The sequence below is a fragment of the Dendrobates tinctorius genome, unplaced genomic scaffold (assembly GCF_039654945.1).
Source record: "Dendrobates tinctorius isolate UK_male_01 unplaced genomic scaffold, ASM3965494v1 ptg000010l, whole genome shotgun sequence".
Classification (NCBI taxonomy): Eukaryota; Metazoa; Chordata; class Amphibia; order Anura; family Dendrobatidae; genus Dendrobates; species Dendrobates tinctorius.
The window spans coordinates 16,339,360-16,361,097 of NW_027361678.1; positions in this window are offsets into that span (position 1 = coordinate 16,339,360).

A 21,738-nucleotide genomic window follows, 5' to 3' on the forward strand; every position below is an offset into this window, starting at 1 on the left:
TTTATTCTCATAGGATGTAACTGTGCATTATGGATACATTGTTTCTCCACTCTCTCTGTGTCATGGCCCCATAATGGTCGGCACCCAACTTTTCCACACCCAGATACAACTGAGGTGAGGAGAAAGCTGAGGGCCAGAGGTAGCGTCCTGCAGGTATGGCCTCCGCGGCGCACATCACTCTCTAGAAATTCGCTAGGTGACCTGCGTCACTCGCTACTCCTCCATGTTTTACCTTCTGTGAGGTCGTCTCATTATCTCCTTTCTAAGAACAAAGTCAGAAGCTTCCAGGAGGACGAGCGGCTCCGGCGGAGGGCGGCGAACGCAGTGTAACCTTTTCATCGTTGTCCATACAGATCTGCGTCACCCGGGAATCGTTCAGCTCTGTGGACAGCGCAATGGTCTGTGAAGGTCAAAGCTGCTCAGATTCTGATTGCGGAGGGTTTGTACGCAGCCAGTACTGTACACGGACTGTGAGATATCCGGTGCCGGTCCTGCTGTCGCCTGTCGCTATCATGATTGCAACCTGGACTCCAGATTCAGACTCAATTCATTGGAAGCAAATTAAATGTGAAGTTTTCCGGAAAGTTGGTTATTCTACTCGGACGTCTCTCCCGACCCCCAAAGTCTAATGAACAAAAGGGAGGGAAGGGGGTCACAAAATAAGATTATACTGGAAGGAACAAGGCGAAGAGGAAGACCAGCGAATAATGGGCTGGATACAATAAAGATAATGGCGGAGAAGACCCTAGTGACCGATCTAGGCTGCACAAGACCGAGCTTCCTACAGAGTGTCATCCAACAAGTCACCATGGCTCAGGATTTAACCAAAGGCCGTTAAAGAAGACATTGCCACTCACCTGCCCTGCCACCGCGGCTCCCCACCTGCTCCTCCACTCGCTCCTCTAGTCTTTGGGTCTTCTGCCTTAGACAAGACATCACGTGGACACACATCATTGACATCTGGGCCGAGTCAGTGCCGGAAGGTCAGGGAGGCTCTGCAGGGTGACAAGTATAACTTTTATTATTTTTTTTAACCCCTTCCGGATTCTAAAAAGCGTCCAGCAAAATGGCGGGCAGAATCTGAAATTTTGGAGAAATTTGTAACGATTTTGATTAGTTATAAATGGTTTCACTTCTCTTTACTCAGGACTCATTTTATCTGCGCTGATACAGTGTAACAAACGAGGTTTGTGCTGATGTTCGGCTCGCAGAGGATCGTCTGTGCTGACCCATTGTAAAAAACTATCAGGACAGAGGATTTGTTCCTGGGTTATGCTCACAGAGCATTGTCTATACTGGGCCCAGTTGTAACAAACCCTCAGCTGTGTGAGCAGGACTCGGTTGGGATGGCTTTCAGTATCTGAACACATGCAGCAATGTTTCCATTCACATCCGGATACAATGTAACAACATGTGCTTGTAAATATGACCCTTATAAAAGCCGCTGAATGTGTCTCCAGAGCGGCCGGTGCCCCCTGATTTTGGGCTACTGATGAGTGAGTCGTGCAGCTGCCAACCTAATGCCACAAGGCAAACCCCCATCATCCTCCCACAGCTGACGCGCAGTATAACCCCCATTGTTCTGGAGACCCCTGACTGTCGCAGGATTTCATTTTCTTCCAAATCAAATCCTGAATTTAAAACATCAAAGCGTCGGTGCGACCTGGGAACATTCCTTCCTCATATTCAGTTACTTGGTGAGGACGTGCCCGGTTTGAGGGGCAACATTAACCCTCCCGGGCCAAGGCCTCTCTGAGGCGAGAGCAGGTGGTTGTTCTGTCGGCCATTACGGGGTTAAGAGCTTCATATTGGATTTGATACTTCAACGCTCATTTGCATTCCAATTACCCAGAATTCCCAGCGGTGCGGAGAGACTTGTGCGCACGGTTTAATTACAGCGTTGGGTGGCCGTGGGAGATCGGCTCCTGTCATTGCGGAAAGCTTTCACTCGGTGCGAGCGAGTCGTGATCTAATCCCAAAGAGTTTCAGAATGTTTGCAGATCTTACAATTCTGATGAAAAATAAACTCTTAATGGGGGGAGGCGAAAAGGGCCCGAGGGTCTCTGACCCCCCAGATGGGGATATTTGCCCAATGTGAATGGAAAGTAGTGCTACGTAGTTAACTCTTCTCATGCCAGGCACCTTAGTTCATGACCTCGACAGTAGAGACTGACACATGGGGCGCAGTGCAGGTAAGGGAACCGGTCTGTGGAGACATGGGTTACACATGTTGATCTTGGATTTTGGGTGGAGGCCCCATTGGTGTCAGCTTGTCATATTTTACAGTAAAAGTTAATGTAATGTCAACACATGTCACTGCCTCCATGTCTGACCCGTGACAGGCCTGTGAGAGGCCGAGAAAAGATGAAAGTTCTCCAATAAGTCTTTCCAGACAAAAACAAACCTTTCTTTTGTGGAGGAGACATCTTTCATCTTTAATGCTGACAGCGATCTGACAGGAATTATCTCCAGTCATTTGCGCAGGAAGCGGAGTCTACCTGTACGGATTACCCCATAGACCGAGGTGGGAGATGTCTACAGCAGAGATGTCATGGCTTCAAAGACATACTGATAGGGAATTTAGATTGTGAGCCCCCATCGGGGACAGTGATGAAAATGTGTGCAAAATGTAAAGCGCTGCGGAATATGTTAGCGCTATATAAAAATAAAGATTATTATTATTATTATTATTATGGTGCCATTGTCAGCCCCTAGATCCAGGAACTGAAGGGTTAAGTCGTTCCCGGTCCATATAAATCAGTCTGGTCCTCCACCGTCTGGTTACATCTGTTTCTGGAGAAGTGGGGTGACAACTAGTATGGCCGCCCGGAGCTTGTGCCACCCCACTTACCACCACCTGCTGAAATACTATGTCCTCCCTTATACAGTCCTATAAGACGTTATTCACACATCAGTATTTCACCAGGAGCGCGTCCAACACACAGACATGTCTGCCTTTCAGTCATAGCTTTTCTCTGAAAGTTCCAGTTTTGGCATCCAGACACTGATACAACATACTGATGTGTGACTGACGCCTGACGCAGGGGGCACTTAGTTTGTCCTCTATCAGATGACCGCACATTGTAAAGACGACACTTCCCACAATGCAACGCTCTGTGCCGACACTGGACAAGCAGGGAATGCTGGGAAATTGCTGGCGTAGTGGAAAAACCTCAGCGTGTGAACAACACCGTCAGAGTGATGGAGATTTCTGCCATCTCGTTCTCTTGCTGCTTATTGCTTCCTTGCGGATGTGACCCTTCGAGCTATTGCTTCTTTCCCCATTTGTATGAATGGGTGCAAAAATGCTGAAAAAACTGACCTGCTGCAGATATGAAAAATGAAAAGTAAAAATCCATCAAAAAAGTCTAAAAAATGTGCAGATTTTGCGCAGTCGTTTTCCTGCCAGTACTGATGTTTGGTGCAGAAAGGGATTTTGTCATTTCTGTATTAATAATATTGTTTGGTAAAGATGAGTTAAAGGGCTTTTCCTTCTTGGGTAGTGTCCTCCCTGGGTCCAGCACCAGCTCCCTGGTAGTCCTCCTGTCTCTGGGCAGCAGCGTGGAGCTGGTAATGGAGGCAGGGAGGATGAATACATGATGTGGGTTTTATTTTAGTTTTTTTCTACAGCATTTGTGATCCACTTTCCTAAAATTGGACTATCCCTTTAAGTGAAGGAGGAATAAAGTTCCAGTCATCCTGAGCTGCGATGTCTATGTATACGCTGATCTCTCCGCGTCGAAGCCATCACTCAACCTGATGAAATATCGCATGTTTTCCGCCAGTTCCCGGACGTATCAGTCATTACAGTCATTGATTTGCCGCCTTGGCTGATAAGTTGCTGGGAGCTGAATGGAGAAACGCCGATACCGAAGCATTAGATTTGTTCCGAGAGACATCATTCTGGGGGTGTTGAGAGAACGGTCACCAGCGATGTCTGTCTGTCTCTGTGCCCATTCCTCAGTGGCAGTCGCATCTCTGCTCTTCAAGGGCCCACTAGTAACTCTGACTCTGCGGGCCACTGCTCCGCTACATACAAACATTGCTTTCCCCTCAGTCCCACATTATGTTGCATCTATATAATAATAATCTGGTTACTTTGCTGCATTTAAGTTGCCACTGTCTGTACATAGAGAATCAAGTTTCTGCTCATATTGGGGGTCAGGGGCCCACCGGAGGATTCACCTGCTCTCCGATGGGCCAGTCCAAGACGGTCACTTTGTGGAGAAAGAGGCACAATTGTGCTTTAATATTTTTGGGTCAGTGACTGGTTCTTGTAAAAGGACACTGGGGCAACCTCATATAACTGCTCACAACCAAGCTAACCAAGAAGTTCTGAGGAGGATGAGAGTAGGCAACACTCCAGCCCCAGGTTCCTCACCAGGCAGCATTCTGAGGAAATGATTGTTACATTGTTGCAGCTTTACATGTTTATTGAGTCAATTCTTTGTATCAATTTCATAAAGCTGTTTCGTTGCCTCTTTAGGAAATGTCGCTGCCATGAAAAGCAGTCATCGTCAGTCAGGTGCGGGATAGGGTTACCGTAGAGGCAGCTCAGCCAGAAAATCCTTCAGCTCAAACAATCATTCTTTCCCATTCAGCCCCAGGCAGAGCTGCGCTTATCTCCATTCCTCATCTGCAGGTGACATCATGGATTTGTCCACTTTCTTCTACCTTTCAGGGGAGATTATGATCTGATTATCCAAATATTTGCAAATGCTTAAAAGGGTGTAATGTTCTGCAGGAGCCCAGAATGAAGACATTCTCCTCAGCCACTTATCTGCCTCTCATCTTACACTTACTAATAGATTTCCTCTTCCAATTCACCTTATGTAAAGTCCGGATTGTATCTCACAGGCAGGAAACACGAAAGATGGTGGCTGTCAAATGGCAGCTATCATTCTGTGGGTGTAATGTAGGAGAGCAGTATGGGGGGCTTACATGTGCAGAGTATGGTGGACTTATTACATGTGCTCAATATGTGGGGCTTTATTACATGTGCACGCTATGGAGGGCTTTATTACATGTGCAAAGTATGGGGGCTCTATTACATGTGCACAATATGGTGGACTTTATTACATTGCAGAGTATGGGGGGCTTTATTACATGTGCACAATATGGGGAGCTTTATTACATTAGATTATCACAAGGGATGGAGGCATCTCCTATATTACATGGAATGGAGGCCTCTCATACATTACACGGGATGGAGACCTCTCACACATCACATGGGATGGAGGCCTCTTCTACATTACACGAGATGGAGGTCTCTCCTACATTACATGACATGGAGACCTCTCACACATCACATGGGATGGAGGCTTCTCCTACATTACACGAGATGGAGGTCTCTCCTACATTACATGACATGGAGACCTCTCACACATCACATGGGATGAAGGCTTCTCCTACATTACACGAGATGGAGGTCTCTCCTACATTACATGACATGGAGACCTCTCACACATTACATGGGATGGAGGCTTCTCCTACATTACACGAGATGGAGGTCTCTCCTACATTATATGGGATGGAGGCCTCCCCGGCACACGTGGTCAAAAAATCGTTGGTACCCCTCGTTTAATGACAGAAAAACCCACAATGGTGACGGTAATAACTTGAATCTGACAAAAGTAATAATAACAACTAACACAATTCCCAAAACAAGACAATGGGTGTAACACTTGATTATATTAGTAAAATCACAGTGGGAACATCAAGTGATTTTACCCCAAAAGATTATTTAAGACTCTGACTGTATACTCCAGATAGAAACCAAAAAAAAAAGAAAAAAATGGAGTTCCATACAAAAACTATATATAAAAAATTGTATAAATTTTATTACATCAAGTGACATACATATTTAAAATTATTTAATGGAAAAGACCCTAATGAAAATACATGGGTCCAGGGCATATAATAAAGTGATATAATAATATATATAGTGTATATAATCTTATATTTCAAAAGTAAAGCATAAAAACAAAAATGCAATATCAAGTGCAAATTTCTAATTACATTTACGATGGGCAATAACCCCTCAAACAGACAAGTGCTTTACTCATAAGGCCTGGAGCACCTCCAGTATATATACCATCAGAGCGCTGCTGAGTGGAAATAGTTAAGTGCCATACAAAAGTGCTTTCAGAGCTTACCCATAAAATGTGCTGCTGTAATGCCCCAGAGCCATGTGCCAACCCTGACACGCATTTCGCGTTTGCTTTATCAAAAGGGATAATGACAGAAAAACCCACAATGGTGACAGAAATAATTTAAATCTGACAAAAGTAATAATAAATCAAAAATCTAAGAAAATGAGCAAATGAACGTCAGACATTGCTTTTCAACCATGCTTCCACAGAATTTAAAATAATAAAACTCATGAAATAGGCCTGGACAGAAATGAGGGTACCCCTGAAAATAATGTGACAAAAGGGACATGTTAAATCAAGGTGTGTCCAATAAATAGCATCAAGTGTCTACAATCTTGGAATCAGTGAGTGGGCCTGTATAGAGGGCTACAGATACTCACTGTGCTGTTTGGTAACATGGTGTGTATGACACTCAACATCGACCAGAGGAAGAGAAGGAAAGAGTTGTCTCAGGAGATTAGAAAGAAAATTATAGACAAACATGTTAAAGGTAAAAATTATAAGAATATCTCCAAGCAGCTTTATGTTCCTGTGACTACAGTTGCACATATTATTCAGAAATTTAAGCTCCATGGGACTGTAGCCAACCTCCCTGGATGTGGCCGCAGGAGGAAAATTGATGACAAATCAAAGAGATGGATAATACGAATGGTAACAAAAGAGCCCAGAAAAAACTCAAAACAGATTAAAGGTGTACTTCAAGCTCAAGGATCGTCAGTGTCAGATCGCACCATCCGTCATTTTATAAGCCAAAGTGGACTTCATGGGAGACGACCAAGGAGGACACCATTGGTGAAAAAAATCATAAAAAAGCTTGACTGGAATTTGCCAAACTACATGTTGACGAGTCACAAAGCTTCTGGGAGAATGTCCTATGCACAGATGAGACAAAAATGGAACTTTTTGGCAAGGCACATCAGCTCTATGTTGACAGATAGAAAAATGAAGCATATCTAGAAAAGATCACTGTCCCTATTGTGAAACATGGAGGAGGCTCTGTTATGTTCTGGGGCTGTTTTACTGCATCTGGCACATGGTGTCTAGAATCTGTGCAGGGAACAATGAAATCTCAAGGATTCTAGAGAGAAATGTGCTGCCCAGTGTCAGAAAACTTTGTCTCAGTGGCAGGTCATGGGTCAAGCAACAGGATAATGACCCAAAACACACACCTGAAAACACCCAAGAATGGCTAAGAGGAAAACATTGGATATTCTGAAGTGGCCTTCTATGAGCCCTGACCTAAATCCTATTGAGCATCTTTGGAAAGAGCTGAAACATGCAGTCTGGAAAAGGCAACCTTCAAACACGAGACAACTGGAGCAGTTTGCTCTTGAGGAGTGGGCCAAAATACCTGTCGAGAGGTGCAGAAGTCTCACTGACAGTTGCAGGAATCGTTTGATTGCAGTGATTGACTCAGAAGGATGTGCAACAAAATATTAAGTTAAGGGTACCATCATTTCTTTCCAGACCTATTTCATGAGTTTTATTTTTTTTAAATTCTGTGGAAGCATGGTTGAAAAGCAATGTCTGACTTTCACGTGTTCACTTTCATAGATTTTTTTGCTATTATTACTTTTGTCAGATTCAAGTTAGATCTGTCACCATTGTGGGTTTTCTTTTGTCATTAAATGAGTGGTACCAACAATTTTGACCACGTGTTTACATTACACGGGATGAAGGCCTCTCCTATATTACACGGGATGAAGGCTTCTCCTACACTACACAGGATGGAGGCCTCTCCTACATTATACATAAATATAAAAAAACAGACTGTCAAATCCAAACATAAATCAGGTCTGAACAGGTGCTTACCTAGAGTCGTCAGCGCATATACTATCAAACAAATAAAGCAGCACACTGCAGCGCTATACCATGCAAAAATGAAATATGAAAATTGAATTGCATTACTGCACTAGAAATTTGAAAAATTGTGAATGCTTAGCACATAAATTGGCCAAATCATGTGTACCTAGCAGCCACATTAAGGCGATTCTCGTTTGCCAGGACCTAATGTGGAGGGGTAGGATCCTGCTGCAATTAAAAACACCTAAGGCTAAGGGGCGGAGTGCTCAGTCAGAAGACTATTACATACAAATATAAAAAAAACTGACTATCACATCCAAACATAAATCAGGTCTGAACAGATGCTTACCTAGAGTCGCCAACTCATATACAATCAAACAGATAAGGCAGCACTCTGTAGCGCTATGGCATGCAAACATGAAATATGAAAATTGAATTGCATTACTGCACTAGAAATATGAAAAATTTGTATGTAATAGTGTTCTGACTGAGCACTCCGCCCCTTAGCCTTAGGTGTTTTTAATTGCAGCAGGATCCTATCCTTCCACAGAGATATAGACTTCAGTCCAAGAGGGTATTCACATTGGGTTCCCAGAGAGATGTAGACTGTCTAAGAGAGGATTGGCATTAAGTCCTGGCAAACGAGAATCGCCTTATCGTGGCTGCCAGGTAAACATGAATTGGCCAATTTGTGCACTAAGCATTCTCAATTTTTCATATTTCTAGTGCCGCAATGCAATTAAATTTTTATATTTCATGTTTGCATGCTATAGCAGTACAGAGTGCTGCCTTATCTGATTGATCTCCTACATTACACGGGAGGATGGAAGTCTCTGCTATATTACACAGCATGGAGGCATCTCCTATGATAAGAGGTTGGAAAAGTTGGGCTAATTTAGCTTATAGCTATATATTAAAGGGTTCTTTACAGTTAGAGCAGTCAGACTGTGGTGGAATGCCGACCGCAAGTGGTAGTAATAGCTGACACTATAATAGCTTTTATACAAAGATAATTTCCTCAGTGCACAGAACATTGTGGGTTATAGATAATTTAGTGATAAAATGCACAAATGGTGGAGAAAGGGAGAACCTGATGGACCAGGGGATTTTTTTCAACCTATATAACTATGTAACATGTACAGAGTATGGGGGACTTAGTTCATTTGTAGAGTATGGGGGGGGGGGCTTTATTACATGTACAGCATATGGGGGGCTTTATTACATGTACAGTGTATGGGGGGGCTTTATTACATGTGCAGAGTTAGAGGGGTTATTACATGTGCACATTGTGCTGTTCCGTCTAAGTTATGCTTTTATGGTTTCTATAGATTATTATTTCCATTCTGTGTATAATTGTCTTGCGTTTGCTCTGCTGCCACCTGCTGGTCTTTTTTTTCTGTATGGCAGCCTGCAGCTAATTAATCCTCATGCATGCCTTTCACTTCCGGTTCAGTGATCACGCCTTCTCTTCCTCCTTCCAGCCATTGTTAGTTTCACTTTCTCCTGGGAGAGACATGCTTGTACCTAGCTGTGAAAGGCATCAGTCTTTGGACCACACACACACTCACATACTTCGTTGCTCACACCTTGTTGTTAACACTGCATTTCTGGAGAACTTATTTTATTGCCAATCATACGCTGTATGTCCAGATTTCCAATTAAACAAGTCTGGACTGTACAACAATTCCTGGTGTGCATCATCTCTCTGGATGCTGAGCATCATATTGGTCCTGTCTGCCCTGCATTGAGGAAACGGAAGGTAGGAATCTCTCCCAGGCCCAATCAACTCTACCTTCATTCGCCTCATGTGGGGGGGACAGAACTCACATTATGGGGGGCTTATTACATGTAGGGGTTTTTATTACATGTGCAGCATATGTGGGCTTTATTACATGTGCAGCGTATGGCGGTCTTATTTACATGTGCAGAATATGGAGGTCTTTATTACATGTGCAGAATATGGGGGTCTTTATTACATGTGCAGAGTATGGAGGTCTTTTGTTACATGTGAAGAATATGGGGGTCTTTATTACATGTGCAGCGTATGTGGGATATTTTATTACATGTTTACTGGATACAGTATATGCCATCAGTGACTGATCAATCAATCGGACCTCCGCTGATCAGTAACTTGAATTGGCCACGTCTTACCTGTTGTACACAGGGGTACAGCATCTTGGCAGCTCCTTGTTCTGCAGCTAATCTGTTGAGGTGACTGTTCCCGGTGCTGCAGCTCATCTGTTCAGGTGACTGTTCTTGATGCTGCAGCTCATCTGATCAGGTGACTGTTCCTGGCGCTGCAGCTCATCTGTAAGGGTCTGTGCACACGCTGCGGATTGGGGTGCGGATTTGGATGCGCGGATTTTGTAAAATCCGCAGGTAAATCTGCAGGTCAAAAGACCTGCGGTTTTACCTGCGGATTAGCCTGCGGTTTTCCCTGCGGTTTTACATCTCCACAATGGAGGAGATGGCAAACCGCAGCGGTTTCCGCAGAAAGAATTGACATGTCAATTCTTTCTGCGGTTTAGAAACCGCAGGAAAACCGCGTGGAAAAATCCACACCGTCTGCACTGCAGTTTTTAATATCCATAGGATATTATGGTACTGTACACCGCAGCAAAAACTGCTGCGGATCCACAGTGGCCAAATCCACTGCGGAACCGCAGCAGAATCCGCAGCATGTGCACACACCGTAAAGGTGATGGCTCCTGGCGCTGCAGCTCATCTGTACAGGTGACTGTTCTTAGCACTTCAGCTCATCTGTACAGGTGATGGTTCCTGGTGCTGCTGCTAATCTGTACAGGTGACTGTTCTTGGTGCTGCGGCTCATCTGAACAGGTGACTGTTCCTGGCGCTGCTGCTCATCTGTACAGGTGACTGTTCCTGGTGCTGCAGCTCATCTGTACAGGTGACTGTTCTTGGTGCTGCGGCTCATCTGAACAGGTGACTGTTCCTGGCGATGCTGCTCAGCTGTACAGGTGACTGTTCTTGGCGTTACAGCTCATCTGAACAGGTGACTGTTCCTGGCGATGCTGCTCAGCTGTACAGGTGACTGTTCTTGGCGTTACAGCTCATCTGAACAGGTGACTGTTCCTGGCGCTGCTGCTCATCTTTACAGGTGACTGTTCCTGGCGCTGCTGCTCATCTGTACAGGTGACTGTTCCTGGGGCTGCAGCTCATCTGTACAGGTGACTGTTCCTGGCGTTGCAGCTCATCTGTACAGGTGACGGTTCCTGGCGATGCTGCTCATCTGTACAGGTGACTGTTCTTGGCGTTACAGCTCATCTGTACAGGTGACTGTTCTTGGCGTTACAGCTCATCTGTACAGGTGACTGTTCTTGGTGCTGCGGCACATCTGTACAGGTGACTGTTCTTGGTGCTGCGGCACATCTGTACAGGTGACTGTTCTTGGAGCTGCGGCTCATCTGTACAGGTGACTGTTCTTGGTGCTGCGGCTCATCTGTACAGGTGACGGTTCCTGGCGATGCTCTTCTGTACAGGTGACTGTTCTTGGCATTACAGCTCATCTGAACAGGTGACTGTTCCTGGCGCTGCTGATCATCTTTACAGGTGACTGTTCCTGGCGCTGCTGCTCATCTGTACAGGTGACTGTTCCTGGCGTTGCAGCTCATCTGCACAGGTGATCGTTCTTGGTGCTACAGCTGATTTGTACAGGTGACTGTTCTTGGTGCTGCGGCTCATCTGTACAGGTGACGGTTCCTGGCGTTGCAGCTCATCTGAACAGGTGACTGTTCCTGGCGCTGCTGATCATCTTTACAGGTGACTGTTCCTGGCGCTGCTGCTCATCTGTACAGGTGACTGTTCCTGGCGTTGCAGCTCATCTGTACAGGTGATCGTTCTTGGTGCTACAGCTGATCTGTACAGGTGACGGTTCCTGGCGATGCTGCTCATCTGTACAGGTGACTGTTCCTGGCGTTGCAGCTCATCTGTACAGGTGACTGTTCTTGGTGCTGCGGCTCATCTTTACAGGTGACTGTTCCTGGCGCTGCTGCTCATCTGTACAGGTGACTGTTCCTGGCGTTGCAGCTCATCTGTACAGGTGATCGTTCTTGGTGCTACAGCTGATCTGTACAGGTGACTGTTCTTGGTGCTGCGGCTCATCTGTACAGGTGACGGTTCCTGGCGTTGCAGCTCATCTGAACAGGTGACTGTTCCTGGCGCTGCTGATCATCTTTACAGGTGACTGTTCCTAGCGCTGCTGCTCATCTGTACAGGTGACTGTTCCTGGCGTTGCAGCTCATCTGTACAGGTGATCGTTCTTGGTGCTACAGCTGATCTGTACAGGTGACGGTTCCTGGCGATGCTGCTCATCTGTACAGGTGACTGTTCCTGGCGTTGCAGCTCATCTGTACAGGTGACTGTTCTTGGTGCTGCGGCTCATCTGTACAGGTGACGGTTCCTGGCGATGCTGCTCATCTGTTCAGGTGACTGTTCCTGGCGTTGCAGCTCATCTGTACAGGTGACTGTTCTTGGTGCTGCGGCTCATCTGTACAGGTGACGGTTCCTGGCGATGCTGCTCATCTGTACAGGTGACTGTTCTTGGCGTTACAGCTCATCTGTACAGGTGACTGTTCCTGGCGCTGCTGCTCATCTGTACAGGTGACTGTTCTTGGTGCTGCGGCACATCTGTACAGGTGACTGTTCTTGGTGCTGCGGCTTATCTGTACAGGTGACTGTTCTTGGCGTTACAGCTCATCTGTACAGGTGACTGTTCCTGGCGCTGCTGCTCATCTGTACAGGTGACTGTTCTTGGTGCTGCGGCTTATCTGTACAGGTGACTGTTCTTGGTGCTGCGGCTCATCAGTACAGGTGACGGTTCCTGGCGATGCTGCTCATCTGAACAGGTGACTGTTCCTGGCGCTGCTGATCATCTTTACAGGTGACTGTTCCTGGCGCTGCTGCTCATCTGTACAGGTGACTGTTCCTGGCGCTGCAGCTCATCTGTACAGGTGATCGTTCTTGGTGCTACAGCTGATCTGTGCAGGTGAATGTTCTTGGTGCTGCGGCTCATCTGTACAGGTGACGGTTCCTGGCGTTGCAGCTCATCTGAACAGGTGACTGTTCCTGGCGCTGCTGATCATCTTTACAGGTGACTGTTCCTGGTGTTGCAGCTCATCTGTACAGGTGGTCGTTCTTGGTGCTACAGCTGATCTGTACAGGTGACGGTTCCTGGTGATGCTGCTCATCTGTACAGGTGACTGTTCCTGGCGTTGCAGCTCATCTGTACAGGTGACTGTTCTTGGTGCTGCGGCTCATCTGTACAGGTGACGGTTCCTGGTGATGCTGCTCATCTGTTCAGGTGACTGTTCCTGGCGTTGCAGCTCATCTGTACAGGTGACTGTTCTTGGTGCTGCGGCTCATCTGTACAGGTGACGGTTCCTGGCGATGCTGCTCATCTGTACAGGTGACTGTTCTTGGCGTTACAGCTCATCTGTACAGGTGACTGTTCCTGGCGCTGCTGCTCATCTGTACAGGTGACTGTTCTTGGTGCTGCGGCACATCTGTTCAGGTGACTGTTCTTGGCGTTACAGCTCATCTGTACAGGTGACTGTTCCTGGCGCTGCTGCTCATCTGTACAGGTGACTGTTCTTGGTGCTGCGGCTTATCTGTACAGGTGACTGTTCTTGGTGCTGCGGCTCATCTGTACAGGTGATGGTTCCTGGCGATGCTGCTCATCTGTACAGGTGACTGTTCTTGGTACTGCGGCTCATCTGTACAGGTGACTGTTCTTGGTACTGCGGCTCATCTGTACAGGTGACTGTTTCTGGCGATGCTGCTCATCTGTACAGGTGACTGTTCTTGATGCTGCGGCTCATCTGTACAGGTGACGGTTCCTGGCGTTGCAGCTCATCTGTACAGGTGACCGCTCTTGGCGCTACAGCTCATCTTTACAGGTGACTGTTCCTGGTGCTGCAGCTTGATCACTTGAGCCTAATTCATATGACTGGGGACATGCTGAATTATTCGAAGCGGGTTTGCACATATACTGTATATACAATGCAATGCAGAGAACGCAGCATTCACAGGAGATCACAGCTCCACTGATGAGATGACCGTTGCTAAAATTCTATGATTATATGAAATATACTGTATATTATTGTCTGATTATAATTTAAGAGGATAAATAACAAAAGGAATTGAAGGTAGGACTGATGGATGCTCTGATAATGGATGGATTTATGGATGGATCTATAGAAGGGTCTGTGGAGAGCTAATCACTGGATGGATAACTGGATCTATGGATGGTTCTGTGGATAGATGTATGGATTGATCTGTGGATGGATCTATAGATGATCAGTAGATATATGATGGCTGGATCTCTGAATGGATCTGTGACCGGCTGCATTGATGGATGGATTAATCTACTGATAATTTTCTTAGGTGGATATAGTTGTAGGATTCAGAAACCAGACTCGATGGAGAATCACAGATCCGTGCTTGTGAAAACGCATAGCCAGTAACTCTCCTCAATGGCCTAGCGACTGTTCTCTGTTATCAGCAATGAGCCTTGGTTCTATAGAGAACACTTTTGGTGCCTGGATACAATGTATCCTGCCTGGTGCGCAGCTCTTACACATGCAGCCGCCGTCTTCCATACGATCCGGTAACTTCATCCAAGGTAAACAGTTCAGTCGTGGCTCCAGAATGAGATGGGTCAGCCGGAGCCCCCAACTCTGAGCCCCCATTATACCTAATGACTCCAGGAGATTCCATGTGTGTGAGTGTGACCGGAGGGATAATTATCCTATAACTGAGCATTAGGGATCTGTGGAACCAGGTGTTACATTAAACCATCCCAATCTCCGCAGCTTTCCCGCTGTAACCCGGTATTAGCCGCCGAGCCTGAAATAATAGATCAAATTAGATGGAATTCCACCCTGAGCTAATGGAGGATTAGAGCCGTCCCCATGTGTGGTGGACTGTGCCCGCGCCTCCATAAAGAAGCCATGTGTGGTGGGCAGTGTCCGCGCATCCATACAAAAGCCATGTGTGGCGGGCAGTGCCCATGCCTCTATATAGAAGCCATGCCATGTGTGATGGGCAATGCCCTCACCTCCATATAGAAGCCATGTGTGGTCGGCAGTGCCCGCGTGTCCATATAGAAGCCAAGTGAGGTGGGCAGTGCCCACGCCTCCATATAGAAGCCATGTGTGGTTGCCAATGCCTGCGCCTCCATATAGAAGCCATGTGTGGTGGGCAGTGCCCACGCCTCTATATAGAAGTCATGTGTGGTGGGCAGTGCCCATGCCTCCATATAGAAGCCATGTGTGGTGGGCTGTGCCCGCACCTCCATGTAGAAGCCTTGTATGGAGGGCTGTGCCCGCGCCTCCATATAGAAGCTGTGTGTGGTAGGAAGTGCCGTGCCTCCATATAGAAGCCATGTGTGGTGGGCAGTGCCCGTACGTCCATAGAGAAGCCATGTGTGGTGGGCAGTGCCCGAGCCTCTATATAGAAGCCATGTGTGGTGGGCAGTGCCCGTACGTCCATAGAGAAGCCATGTGTGGTGGGCAGTGCCCGAGCCTCTATATAGAAGCCATGTTTGGTGGGCAGTGCCCGTATCTTCATATAGAAGCCATGCGTGGTGGGCAGTGCTCGCGCCTCCATATAGAAGCCATATGTGGTGGGCAGTCCCCGTACCTCCATATAGAAGTCAAGTGTGGTGGGCAGTGCCCGCGCCTCCCTATGGTTATGACCTATTCACCCTCCAGTGAGATCTTCACTGAGGGGAGTCGTCTGCATAGAGAAGCTGGTATCATAAATGACACATGGTATGTGGGGCCCCCATCACTGAGGCCCGGTTAACATAAAATCGAAACAATCTGTGTCCATTCGTCACTGGTGTTTCGGCCGCTCAGGCTGCACTTGTCTTGTCTGAGGATGCAGTGACTGTGAGGTCTGTACACGGTCGGACCCTATCACTTTTTTTTCCCATAAAGCCTCCGTAACAGCCAAGAAAATCAAATTACTCCTTGATAATTGATATTAAAATTGATTCAGTGCTCGTCACAGCACTAATGTGATTAGAGGCGATTATTCATGGAGGGTGCGGCGGTCGTTTCATGAAATCACTACAGAATGAGATGATAATGAGCAATAATCGGTAGGATGAGGCTCTTACCTGGGTCACCCCCCCACCTGATGCCTCACTGTCAGTAACTGGCCCCCAGAAGGCCTGGTCTATAGGATCACACTAAAATGTGTCTGCGACTCTGGGTTTGCGATTATAGTATCACTTGGATAGTTCAGAAAATGACTGGGGGTCTCTCAAAAACTGGGGGGTACATAGTCGTGGGCTCCAGTCATATATTTTATATATTGTGTGATGACACAACATTTAGGCTATGTGCACATGTAGCGGAACTCTTGCGGAAGTTACTGCCAGAATTCCGGAATTCCATTCAGCAGGAAAATCGCATTTTAAATTCCCGCTATTTTCCCGCGGAAAAACTAGCCATCTGCAAGCGTTATTAGCTTGCAGAATGCTAGCATTTTCCAAGCGATCTGTAGCATCGCTTGGAGAACTGATTGACAGGTTGGTCACACTCGTCAAACATAGTGTTTGACGAGTGTGACCAACTTTTTACTATTGAGGCTGCCTATGCGGCATCAGTAGTAAAAAGATATAATGTTAAAAACACAATAAAAGAAATAAAAAATGGTGTTATATTCACCTTCCGGCGTCCCGCGCAGCCTTCCCGGGCCTCAGAGATAATGTAGCGGTCTCGCGAGGAATAGGGACCGCTACATTATTGCGAGACCGCGACGTCATCAAAGGTCTCGCAAGGCATTACTGGGAACGGAAGCATCGATGAGGCCCAGGAAGGCTGCGCGGGGACGCCGGAAGGTGAATATAACACCATTTTTTATTTTTTATTCTATTTTTTACAGGGATATGGTACCCACAGCCCGGAGGACAGTCTCCTCACCTCCGGACCATGGGTACCATCCGCAAATGTTCTGCTTACTTTTTGCATGGTCGGCACAGCCAAATGCGGGAAGTAAGCGGAACAATGCAATCCTATGGGTACGGGATCGCCGCAATTCCGCAAAATAATGAGCATGCTGCATATTTTTCTGCGATACGATTCTGATGACTGATGGCAAAAAAAATCCCCCCTGAGATGAAGCTAGAGCGAAACGCGCATCGGGGACTTGCGCCTTACAAGGTTGTATGCTTTCTATATGCACGCTGCACTTTTTTTTTTTCCATCAGTCATGCCCAGTATTAGTATGGTGGTAGAGGCTATTTTACAGGGTCATTGTTTACCTGTTTAACTGGAACAGACTGTAGATATATGCTGCCTCTTTGGCCACCTATTATATGCTATATTAGTGTTTACATTTCATCTCTTTTATGCACATATGTACCTGCTCTATCACTGGACATTTGTCTTTACTTTGTAACTATATATGTACTATGTATGTGCATATATGGGCATTGGCCTTATATTTGTATGGGCTGCATATTTTTCACCTACATGCACTGTGCAATTTACTTACAGTGCCAATTACTGGGGTACAGTATTGGCCGGAGCCGAGCCTCCCCTCCCCTCAGGAAAGGCATTAGGCGCAGGCCAGCATGATGGGGGGTTTGGAGGGTGAAGGTAGGGGGAGTGGGTTGGTGGAGGGGGTGTTGCCAATATATATGGGCGTGCAATGGGCCTCCCTCCTCACAGTTCCCGCTCTGCTACACCAAGCAGTTTGTCGACTTACCATGGCCGACTTGGAGCGGGCGTTGCAGTGCTTGAGGGCGGCTTCCTTGAACCAGCCGCCAGGATGGCTGGAAGCGCAATTGGCGGCGATCATCCCGGGGACGTCTGGGCAGCCGGTCCTTCCTGCATCGATGGAGCGGCGCACACGGCGGGTGAGGCCGCCTGAACGACTCTCACCGGACGCGGCTCCTCGAGCTTCCCGTCAGCGCAGGAGCCCCTCCTGGGACCCTCCAGGCCGGGCGCCCCGCGCTGCTCGCTCCAGCGGGCCCCGGCTTGGGAGGAATCCTCAAGCCCGGCGAGGCCCTGCGGCGGTGTCCGGGCTTCTGTCTCGCTCCGTGCAGGGGGCGGGGTGGACACGCGCCGGGCGGCGCATTACACAGGACCCATCGGAGGGCCGCGCTGGTGGCTCTAATACAGCGCGGCCTGCTCCCAGCTCCACGTCCCGGTCGGCAAGGATGGCATCAACGGCCTGCGCAACAGCAGGGCGTTGCCCCTCACCCTCCAGCGCGGCGGGGTCAGCGGGTCAATCGGGGGGCTGCGGCGGGGGGGATGCCCGCAACGTGGCCTGCTTCCTGCTCCGGGAGCAGTAACAGGAGGCCAAGCAGCAGGGACGGGTCGGCCTGCTGCTCTGCAGGGCATGTGTCATCCACCCCCACATCTGGCAGCAGGGGGTATGCTCTGGTCCCACGGAGCTCTTCATCGGGGGCCGCACACACGTCAGCACAGACGGATGGCGTGTCATCGATGTCTCCGTTCGTGGCGACACAGTCAGCAACGTCGCTTGGGGATCTGCAAGCGGGATCCCCCTTGGGCTTCGGGCCCGGTGTCCCAGTTCCCTCAGGGGGGAGTCCCGGACGACAGCGGCGGTCAAGTGGAGCCAGCATCAGGAGCCAATCGGGCAGGAACGCATCCGGGGATCTCGGCGCTTCGGCTGGAGGGCTCACAGCTCCCTCGCAGCCCAGTGAGTATGCATCTGTGTCCCCTGTATGTCAGTCAATGGTGTCTCCAGGGTTAGGCGGGGTGGGTCCCTTGACGGACGGTTTGAGTAATGGGGTGGGGGTTAGATCCATGCTCGCAGATGTCCGCAATTTGCTGTCACATTTAGAACGGGGTATCGTTGTACCATCCCCTTTGGCGGCCTGGGTTGGGTCTCCGCCTGGGGGACAGGTGGGGCTGAGCGGGCCAGAGCTGGCGGGGCGCACTAGCGAACCAGTGTCGGTTTCGGTGCAAACAGAAAAGGAGAAGGAATGTCGCGTGCACTTGGATGACAGGGCTCACGGCGAGGTCTATGTCTGCTTCGAAGGCCCACTGGGGGCTCATTTAAAGATGGAAGTTAAGGAGCGCATAAGGAAGGACGAATATGTGGAGATATTCTCGTTGTTGCCTCTCGAAAAATTTAATCTGGATAAGAGCAAGAGGCTGGATAGCAAAAAGGAGGAAGAGGAGAAACACAGGTGGCGCCTAATTCCTCAAACGTTTGTGAATTGGCAGCAAGCGTTTGCCATTTTGGCAAGCGTTATAGGGGAAAGGGCCCCTGACAATTGCTCTGAATTGTTTTGTTACCTGGATGCGATATGCGAAGCTTACAGGGTTTACGGGGGGCAGGCGTGGCTGAGGTACGAAGAACAATTCCGGCAGAGGAAGGCTGTTCGCCCAGCAATTCGTTGGGATCAGAAGGATATTGGTCTATGGATGTGCGTCATTGCTCAGAACAAGTTTGGGAGCTCCTTTCATGGGGGGGCTGGCAGCACCAGCCAGAGCAGCGGTAACTCAAGTGCCACAAGCGGAAGCGGATCGGGGCAAGGGGGTCACCACAAGTTGGGGGTTTGTTGGCAGTTCACCGATGGGCAGCGTAAATTCGGGGCGAATTGTAAATTCAAACACCTTTGTTCCTCTTGTAATGGTGCTTCCCACGGAGCGTCTAAGTGTTTCAAGAAAGGGAAGCCAGGAGCTGGGGGCGGTAATTCAAAAGGGGGGAGACTCCAGTGAAACTGGAAAGGATGGTCCCTTATCTAAATAGATATGCGGACCGGGAAAAAGCGGCATTGTTGTAAGCGGGTTTTAGAGATGGTTTCGTGATTCCGCATCCTCCTTTTGTCATTCCGCTCGTTTTAAAAAATTTGCGTTCAGCTCTGGTTCACGCTGCTGTGGTCTCGGACAAAATTGAAAAGGAAGTTTCTTTGGGCCGCATGGCCGGCCCTTTCTCGTCACCGCCTTTTCCGGATCTGGTGGTCTCTCCCCTGGGTGTGGTTCCAAAGAAGGAGCAAAATAAGTTTCGGCTTATCCAACATTTGTCTTTTCCACGGGGTAGGTCAGTCAACGACGGTATTGATCTGGAGATATGGTCGGTGGTTTACTCCTCGTTCGATGAGGCGGCACGGTGGGTGCGGAGTTGTGGTCGGGGGGCCCTTATGGCTAAGACTGACGTTGAAGCTGCCTTTCGTCTGTTACCGGTCCATCCGGACAGCATGAGGCTCCTGGGTTGTTTTTGGGACGGCAATTTTTTTGTGGACAGGTGCTTACCAATGGGCTGCTCATTGTCCTGCGCGTATTTTGAGGCCTTTAGTTCTTTTCTTGAGTGGGTGGTGAATCAGTTATCCATTATTTGGATGATTTTTTGTGCGTCGGACCTGCAGAATCGTTGCGTTGTCACAGACTATTGCAAACCATCGAGTGGGTGGCTGAGCGTTTTGGCGTTCCGCTGGCGCCTGGTAAAACCGAGGGCCCAAGTACGTGCTTGCGTTTTTTGGGGATTGTTATTGACACCGTCGAGTGGGAGTTTAGGCTGCCGGAAGACAAGTTGGCTGACCTGCGGGCCGAGGTGGTCCGAGCGCGCCGTTTGAAGAAAATATCGTTGCGCGATCTCCAGTCGTTGTTGGGGAAGTTGAATTTCACATGTCGAGTAATGCCGATGGGGCGAGTTTTTTCACGTAGGCTGGCGAACGCTACTGCAGGGATTCAGGCCCCCCATCATTTTGTCAGATTGTCGTCGGAGCTTAGGGCGGATTTGGCGGTTTGGGAGTCTTTTTTGGTTGGGTACAACGGCCGCTCTTTGGTGATGTCTGATGTGGTTGGTAACGACACGCTGCAGCTGTTTACGGATGCGGCCGGGGGTATCGGTTTTGGAGCTTATTTCAGAGGACAGTGGTGCGCGTCTCGTTGGCCTGATGAGTGGATCGAGTCTGGTTTGGTGCGTAACATTACGTTGTTGGAAATTTTTTCGATCCTGGTGGCAGTGCATTTGTGGGGTCGGGAGTTTCGGGATCAGCGTGTGCGGTTAAATTGCGACAACATGGGTGTTGTGTGCGCAATCAACGGGCTTACCGCCTCATCTCCTCCGGTCGTTCGTGTGCTGCAGCAATTGGTTCTGCTATGTTTGTCTTTGAATGCGTACGTGACCGCGTCACATGTTCCTGGAGTCAGGAATGACATAGCTGACTCTCTCTCTCGTTCGCAGTGGGATTGTTTTCGCTCCTTGGCGCCAGAAGCAGAGGTTGAGGGTTTGCCTTGCCCGGAGGAACTGTGGAGGTTGGCTTATGGGCCGCAGAGTCGCTGATCGAGTCCTCCTTGGCGCCGAAAACCTGGGAGGCCTACCGGGCTGTATGGCGGATGTGGGAGGAAGTTGTAGCAGCCGGCCCTGTCATTGGTTTCGGGCTGGATCACGAAGGAATGCTGTTGGCCTGGTTGGGGCGCGGTTCACTTGAGGGCTGGTCTTGCGCAAAAGTGTCACGGGTTTTGGCTGGATTGTCTTTTGGCTTTCGCTTACGCAATAGTCGCGATTTGACGAAGACGTTTTTGGTCAGACAAGCGGCTAAGGGTTTTCGCCGCTGCAAAAGCGGGGGGGGATTTGAGGAGGCCGGTGTCTTTTAATATGCTGGAACAGTTGGGCCTTGTGCTGGAGTCGGTTTGTTCTTCACATTTTGAGCTTCTGTTATTTCGTTTAGCTTTCTTGTTCGCCTTTTTCGGAGCTTTATGGGTGGGAGAGCTTGTTTCCCCAACACAGGTTCGGTTGGTGGGTTATTGGCAAGGGATGTTGTGTTGACATCGCG